This window comes from Lygodium microphyllum, chromosome 12 (genome assembly GCF_053477565.2).
Source record: "Lygodium microphyllum isolate KBCC chromosome 12, Lygodium_microphyllum_v1.1.10, whole genome shotgun sequence".
Classification (NCBI taxonomy): Eukaryota; Viridiplantae; Streptophyta; class Polypodiopsida; order Schizaeales; family Lygodiaceae; genus Lygodium; species Lygodium microphyllum.
In genome coordinates this window covers 56,217,517-56,226,160 of record NC_141146.1, presented here as the reverse complement: position 1 = coordinate 56,226,160, position 8,644 = coordinate 56,217,517, and the positions used below count along the sequence as shown (strand labels likewise).

The following is an 8,644-nucleotide window of genomic DNA, read 5'->3' as shown; positions in this document are numbered from 1 at the left end:
GATCAGGAAATTCTGGTGACAGTTACATTGAATAGAAGAATGAACATTATCTAGTAATCCAGTCAAACATGTCCCTTAGTGCAGAGATCCAACTATTGTCCAACACTGATTTCAGATTTCAATAGCTGCTTGATACACTCTTGTTGCAGAAAATCTTGCAGAAAATCATCCTCATCTGGACCTTTATCCTTTCAATGGTTGCTTACTTTATCAGACTATGTAGAAAATGCTATTAGTAACAGCTTACAAATTCACGCCACAGGGAAAGAAGGGAAATTCAGCTTGCTCTGCTTTAATATGCATCCTCTGAGTAGCGCAAGAACTCTTCAAATAGATAACATTCAGGACACCATAAATGTCAACTTCCTCCCTTCCTGAAGATATACTCTGATCTTTAATCTCATACAGCTGTTCACGAATTGCTACAGCAATAGCGGGGCCAACTTCAGGATCTTCAAGTTCAAGATCCCTGCATAAAGACCTCACAAACTCTTCTGGATTGCTGTCAAAATTTCCAACGTCCTTTAGACAATGTACTTTCACTTCTATGGTCATCTCAAGGCCTTCATAAGAACGGAATTCAGACACTTGTCCCTGAATTGACTGCACAATATGTGGTAAAAATGAGGCAGGAAGACTCAAATCCTTCACCGTGCGCTTTGCAAAAGCTGTAACTTCATATTCTGGATCTTCGGCATTCCACGTGAAAGAGTCCTTGTATCTTTGCCCTTCCAATTCAAATTCTTTTCCCCTTCGTATCCTGCCGAAACTGCTTAGTTATGTGCTGGAAGGACGCTGATGCACAAGTCGCACGCTTGCAGCGGCATTGATCTGGTTTGGCGAGCTCAAACGCGATTTTCTCTCCGCAGAATGAAGACTTGAAACCCAGCGGGCGGCGAGACGAGAGGGATTGCAAAGGCTCCAGTGTTCACAGGGCACCCTGGGCGGGCATCCATGGCCTAGCTCTCTTCGATGCTCTTCTCTCCTCCATAGCTTATTCAAGTCTGCAGCAAGTCCTATGGGCCAATTACACTCTGAGAGAAGTATTCACTGAACTTCCACAATGGAGGGCATTGTGAACAAAGATTTGGTCTTGAAAATCATGCACACGAGATGATCGAGGAGCCTCCCGAGTGCCAGAAATCGTCGATGTGCAGTACGATGACGAAGATTTCAAGTTTTGGAAAGTCACCTGTGTCCTCTGTACTGGCCAAACTATCATGAAGATGCATACCACAGTAAGAAGGGCCCCCTCTCCTTTCGCCATATCAAGCTCCAGCATTCGTCTCCCCGTGTATCCTCCTCTCTGATCTCCTTTCCTCCCTGAACTCCTCATCCCTTTTCCTGCGTGTCGACTCCTTCTCCATTTTTGCAGCAGTTGCCTATCTTTTTGGCGCTCAAAATGCCTCCTTTTTTAAAAATAGCTCAAAAAGCTTCTCCTTTTTCCCCTCAAAGCACGGCTCTCCTTTTCCCTCCTTCTTTAGCCTTTCAAAAACTCCTCTTTAGCCTTCGTAGCTCTATTTCCTAATTAAAGAGATCCGCCCTGTTTGTGATTCCCTTTTTCAAGTTAACCACATTCCAAGCTTCATGGGAAAGGTTATCATAGTTATTCTCGCAGCATAGATATGATACTTGACTCAGAAAATCTATGTCATCGCTTGATTCATGCATTCGACATGATGAAGCAAAAGATCACTATAGAATTATAACGTGGCCTTTCAAAAGTTGAGCATATCCTGTGATTAGGACATTCCATGTGTCTAGATCTCGATAAGGAAACATTTCAAACACTGCTTGTGCCTCTGCCAGCCAACCACATTTAGCATACATATCAATTAATGCAATGCCCACATCCACATTTGTCTTCAATAGCCCTATCTTATCAATCTCAGCATGTATTCCTTAGCCCTTGTTTATAGCTCCAGCCATGCCACAAGCTTTTAAGGTGCAGACAATTGTGATACTATCCAAAGAGATACCCTCCTCATGCATTTGTTTGAATAATTGTAATGTCTTGTCTCCTTGATCCTGCCTAAAGCAACCCTTCATGCTCACCACTATACTCATACGCAGAAAATAAATGTAATCACAACAACTAAATGTGTACAAAGTACCAAATCCCATGCACAACTTTTGGGTGGTTTACACACCTCCAATGTGCAGCAATACGACATCCACCCCCTCTAAACCTGCGCATCCTCCGGATGTGCCAACTATCCAGGATCATTCAAGTCCACAAACAGGTCAAGTCCATCTTCTGACTCTAGTGGACCTGTTTCTCCATCAGCATCATCCTGTCCCACAGCCCATCCTATGCCAATAGGGCTAGTATCAACTGTCAACATGATCGGCCGTCCACACTGATAATCCGCCTTGCGTAGAGTAGGAGCTGATTGCAACAGCTTTTTGAGCTTACGCATGGCTTTTGAATGCTTCTCATCCCAATGAAATTTCTGCCCCTTTCGAAGCAGCTGATAGAGAACATATGCAATATGAGCAAAATGAGGAATCCAAATCATGTAAAATACACAAGCTCCCACAAATCTCCGCACTTTTGAAGTAGTCGAGCAATACTCTGCAATCCTGTTTATGGCATCCACCTTTGCAGGAGAAGGCTTTCTGCCATAATATCCAACCATATGCCCAACTATGATGACTTCATTAACAGCAAAGACAGATTTCAGCCCTGAAAGTGTCAAATTTACCTCCTCTAATCGTGTCAAAATTTGCTCACAAGCAATCAAGTGATCAGCCACAAATTGTCTACATCCACGCAAATCAAGACTTTCATTCTTTTCTTCTTCTAAACAACCCTTAATAGGCACATCATCTAGAAAAGGCATAGTATACTGCGGAATATAGTCTCGAAGAACTCTATGCATAGCATTCATCATATGAGCAACTGAGTTTGTAGCACCTTGTGGCAAGGTACACATCCTCACAAGACCAATAGGTGTCCGCATAGTAGTAATATCCCTGCTTTCCAAGGCAAGCTGAAACTGATCATAACCTGAATACAAGTCACCTAGTGAATAGATGGCTCATCCTGCAAAAGCCTCAGCAAATTCATCCACAACTGGACCTGTACCCACATTCCTGATTGTCACTTTGTTCACGGGCTGCATATCCTGAATAAATCTCAAAGTACCATTCTTCTTTGGTACAGTAAACCACCTGTTAGAATAGGGTGCAGAAGAGGGTTCCAAAATCCCCATTTTAATCTTCTCATTCAGCAACTCTATCAGTTTTGGCAAGTGTGCTTTAGGCACAGGTATAGGACGTATATTCCATGGTATATGAGGAACAGTGAAGATGACCATAGGTGCAACCAATTCGGGACTAATGCAGCCAATTTCATGTGGAAAGAAAGCAAATGCCTTACCATGACGTCCAAGCATCTCTCTAAAACATTCTTTTTCCACTGGAAGCAAAAAATCATCATTTCCAATCTTCAATTCTGCAAGAGTTTCAGCTGTAAACTTATGTCCAATATTTGCAGGATCCCTCAACATAGGCTGCTTCATAGCTTTTTCAATCTGTTCATCACTATCAGAAGGAAGCGGGCCTGCAACCGGCTTAACCTTCTTATCAACTGTTTTATATTTTGTGTCAACCTTGGCATCATTCAAGCACTCTTTCCTTTGCTGCAATTTCTGCAAATTTTCAGCATCTTTCAACTCTGTTGGCTGAAAAATTTCAGCCTTTAGCTCTATGGACTGCATGGGTGCAGTCTGAAACTCTATATGCAGAAATTTTTCTGCATTCAACTCTGTTGGCTGAATGAATTCAGCCCTCGGCTTTATGGACTGCATAGATGCATCCTGAAACTCTGTATGCAGAAATTTTTCTGCATTCAACTCTGTTGGCTGAATGGATTCAACCCTCTGCAATTCTGTTAGCTGATCAAGATCAGCCATAAATTCAGTTTGCTGAGTTTTCTCAGCCTCTAACTCTGTTTGCAGCATAAAACCAGAAATTTCCTGAAACATATCCAAGGTTTGCACAGGTATGATCTTTGAACCCTTGCATACATCAGTTTTCAGCATTGCTCTCATCTCAAACAATGTATCTGCATAAGACATCCCTTCATACAATCCATCCACATGCTCCTCTGCTTGCAAAATACCTGCATTCTTCAACTCTTTCTCCTTATGACCAATGTACTGCCTGGCAGCTCTAGGCAAATCTGAAATTTTCTGATAACTCACTGAACTATCTGAAGTAAACCCAACAAAATTATTAGAGAAAGACTGGCTGCCAGGAGGCGAGATCTCCTCTTTTCTCCGCTCCGTACCACTGGCGTCTCGCAAGACAGCGGTACCTAATGAAAATCCAACTCCTTCGCAGGTAGTGGTGCCTCACGCAAGGAGTCCCTGTTTCTCGGATGATTTACCCCAACAGTCATAAACTGAACAGCTCGCATACCATCTTTACTGCGTATCCTCGCATAAGCTAATCCGTCATCCATCACTTTTGTTTCCATTCTTGCTTCTGTAATGAAAGGCTGTCCAAGAATAATCGGATAAGAACATGAATCCTGAACAAAGCAATGATAATCCTCTTCAACATTACCAATAGAAATTCTGATACTCGGACAAGCAGCATACATATCACTAGAAGTATTATTGGCGGCTCTCATACGCCAGCCATGCTCTGCATCCATAGGCCACTTGCCACTCTCATAAACACCTCGAGCAATAAGATTAATTTCAGAACCATGATCAACTAAAGCAATCAAGGGAATTTGTTTCTCTCCAATCCTTACCACTGTCTCAGTGGTCGCTCTAGCCCAATGACTTCGTTAAAAAATGGCTGCGAGGAATGAGAATAGGGGTCTCATCATCTTCATACTGCATAGGCTGCACTATTTTCTCCAATTGCGGATTAACAGAAGCATTCTCAACCATCACTGCATCATCATGCTCTTCTCCAAGAGCTCCATGCCACAATCCTTGTAAAGCAGGTCCTTCCATCGCATGTCGTTTCCTCTGCAAAAGATCCTGCATCTGATCCTGTATTTCTCTTCTAGCAATCCCAAGAGCCTCTCCAACAGTAAAAGTAACTTCACTATTCAAAATTCTTTCATGAAAAATCTTACTCATATCCGTTTGCATATCAAGGTCTGACAAGAGCTTGAATCCTGGCTCTTTTCTTGGTTGCCTCTTTTCTTTCTGCTTATCTCCCATTGGTTGATCAGAATCTGTTTGAGCTGGAGAATTTGACATAGGTGGAGCTGTAACAGGTGGTGAAACAAAGTCACCCTCTCTAGTCTTTTTGGAGGAACTAGGACCCTCCTCATCTCTTCTTCTCTTTTCTTCAACCATGGCATCTAAACCCTGCGTTTTAGCAATATAAGCAAAAATAGAATACCTGTCAACAGGAGAATCCCATCCTGTTTCTCCTCGGATGCTAGAGCCCACACAAGTCATAGTAGAAGTTTGAACTTTCCCTCTTCTCGCTATCTCCAAGGCAGAAGACCACAAAGCAGAGTCTCCATCAGATTTCTGCTCAAGCTGGACTCCAAAAGCTGAAGCATCTCCTCTAACACTCACATAAGCTGATCGCGCAGCCATATCATCAACAAGCTTCTTCATACCTCCCTTACCAAAGTTCGTGTCAAGAGGAGCGCCAGTCTCTGTCAGCCATATCTTCCCATCTTGTCCCCAGAACACTACATTCTTCTTACGTGCTTCCTGAAAAGCATCACAATTTTTGCAATGTTGGTGCTCTGTACTATCACACCAAATACATCGACGCCCTTTTCTTTGACCAGCTGGAAAAGCAGTCACTGGAGCAGGTGCTACAGCAGGTACTGACATAAGTTGCTCCTTTAACTTACCAACTTCAGCTTTGACTGCTTCAATCGTCAAATCCGCCAAGCCTTTAATAACATCATCTACAGATAAGGGCACTGGAGCAGAAGGAACTGGTGGATTCACAACAGGAGGAGTAGGCTTAGGCAAAGAAGTTGCAGCAGGGGTAGAAGAAGAAGTCTCCAAAGATTTCTCAGGAACTGATCCTGTATTTCGATGCAACCTGACTCTCCTACGCTACTTCTTGACAAGAGCATTCACAGCATCAATAACATGTCTCCACTCAGTCTTTAAACCCGAATCAGTAGCTTGATCTTCCAAAAGATCATCCAACTTTTCCTGTAAATCAGCATCTGCAGCTTGCAAAAATAACTCCACTTTCTGCATCTCCAAAGCTTGCTGTTCAGTCCCATCCAACTGATCATAACGGCTTTCAAACTCTCGCAGAAGAGCGGTAACAGAAAGTCCCTTATTAGGCATAGAAACCCATGCTAAAAAATTCCTGCGATTCATAAGACCTGTATCCTCCAGGAAATATTCATCTTTTAATGCCTTTTTAAATTCAGCCCAACCTGCATGTGCCTCTTGAATTTCTGCAATTCGACCTTCAAGAGCGCGCACCACGATCCGCAAGAAGTAGCGGCTCCAAACATCTTGAGAAACCCCAAAAAACTTCATCTTTTCTTCATACAAATGCAAGTAAGTTGACACTTGCTGGCCATTAAACTGCTTCATCTCCTGTTGGACAGCTTTCAAGGCATCCATAGCATCACTGTCACGTTTTGCATGAGCTTGTTGCTGCATATACATGGTAAATGACTGAAACAGGTTCTTCATGACATTATCATCTATCATCTCTTCTTGCGAGTCTCCCATCTTGCTGATGATGCAGCACTTTCACGTCGGGTTCACCAGAAATGTCGTAGAGTTTGTGTAAGGGCTGCAGAACACGGGGTTCAAGGTACAGCAATGGAAGTGACTAACAAGAAGAAAATTGAATTGTTGATACCAAAGTACACTATATTTCTTGTCAAGAGTGTTACAAGAAGTTCATGATCAGGAAATTCTGGTGACAGTTACATTGAATAGAAGAATGAACATTATCTAGTAATCCAGTCAAACATGTCCCTTAGTGCAGAGATCCAACTGTTGTCCAACACTGATTTCAGATTTCAATAGCTGCTTGATACACTCTTGTTGCAGAAAATCTTGCAGAAAATCATCCTCATCTGGACCTTTATCCTTTCAATGGTTGCTTACTTTATCAGACTATGTAGAAAATGCTATTAGTAACAGCTTACAAATTCACGCCACAGGGAAAGAAGGGAAATTCAGCTTGCTCTGCTTTAATATGCATCCTCTGAGTAGCACAGGAACTCTTCAAATAGATAACATTCAGGACACCATAAATGTCAACTTCCTCCCTTCCTGAAGATATACTCTGATCTTTAATCTCATACAGCTGTTCACGAATTGCTACAGCAATAGCGGGGCCAACTTCAGGATCTTCAAGTTCAAGATCCCTGCATAAAGACCTCACAAACTCTTCTGGATTGCTGTCAAAATTTCCAACGTCCTTTAGACAATGTACTTTCACTTCTATGGTCATCTCAAGGCCTTCATAAGAACGGAATTCAGACACTTGTCCCTGAATTGACTGCACAATATGTGGTAAAAATGAGGCAAGAAGACTCAAATCCTTCACCGTGCGCTTTGCAAAAGCTGTAACTTCATATTCTGGATCTTCGGCATTCCACGTGAAAGAGTCCTTGTATCTTTGCCCTTCCAATTCAAATTCTTTTCCCCTTCGTATCCTGCCGAAACTGCTTAGTTATGTGCTGGAAGGACGCCGATGCACAAGTCGCACGCTTGCGGCGGCATTGATCTGGTTTGGCGAGCTCGAACGCGATTTTCTCTCCGCAGAATGAAGACTTGAAACCCAGCGGGCGGCGAGACGAGAGGGATTGCAGAGGCTCCAGTGTTCACAGGGCACCCTGGGCGGGCATCCATGGCCTAGCTCTCTTCGATGCTCTTCTCTCCTCCATAGCTTATTCAAGTCTGCAGCAAGTCCTATGGGCCAATTACACTCTGAGAGAAGTATTCACTGAACTTCCACAATGGAGGGCATTGTGAACAAAGATTTGGTCTTGAAAATCATGCACACGAGATGATCGAGGAGCCTCCCGAGTGCCAGAAATCGTCGATGTGCAGTACGATGACGAAGATTTCAAGTTTTGGAAAGTCACCTGTGTCCTCTGTACTGGCCAAACTATCATGAAGATGCATACCACAGTAAGAAGGGCCCCCTCTCCTTTCGCCATATCAAGCTCCAGCATTCGTCTCCCCGTGTATCCTCCTCTCTGATCTCCTTTCCTCCCTGAACTCCTCATCCCTTTTCCTGCGTGTCGACTCCTTCTCCATTTTTGCAGCAGTTGCCTATCTTTTTGGCGCTCAAAATGCCTCCTTTTTTAAAAATAGCTCAAAAAGCTTCTCCTTTTTCCCCTCAAAGCATGGCTCTCCTTTTCCCTCCTTCTTTAGCCTTTCAAAAACTCCTCTTTAGCCTTCGTAGCTCTATTTCCTAATTAAAGAGATCCGCCCTGTTTGTGATTCCCTTTTTCAAGTTAACCACATTCCAAGCTTCATGGGAAAGGTTATCATAGTTATTCTCGCAGCATAGATATGATACTTGACTCAGAAAATCTATGTCATCGCTTGATTCATGCATTCGACATGATGAAGCAAAAGATCACTATAGAATTATAACGTGGCCTTTCAAAAGTTGAGCATATCCTGTGATTAGGACATTCCATGTGTCTAGATCTCGATAAGGA

The 8,644-nt window shown here is 43.0% G+C and overlaps 2 pseudogenes; both read right to left on the bottom strand.

Annotated features, from left to right (window-relative positions):
* Positions 1-243: 243 nt before the first annotated feature.
* Positions 244-956, bottom strand: LOC148027787 (chromatin structure-remodeling complex protein BSH pseudogene; annotated as a pseudogene).
* Positions 957-7,110: 6,154 nt separating this feature from the next.
* On the bottom strand, positions 7,111-7,823 carry LOC148027786 (chromatin structure-remodeling complex protein BSH pseudogene; annotated as a pseudogene).
* Between the last annotated feature and the right edge of the window lie 821 nt (positions 7,824-8,644).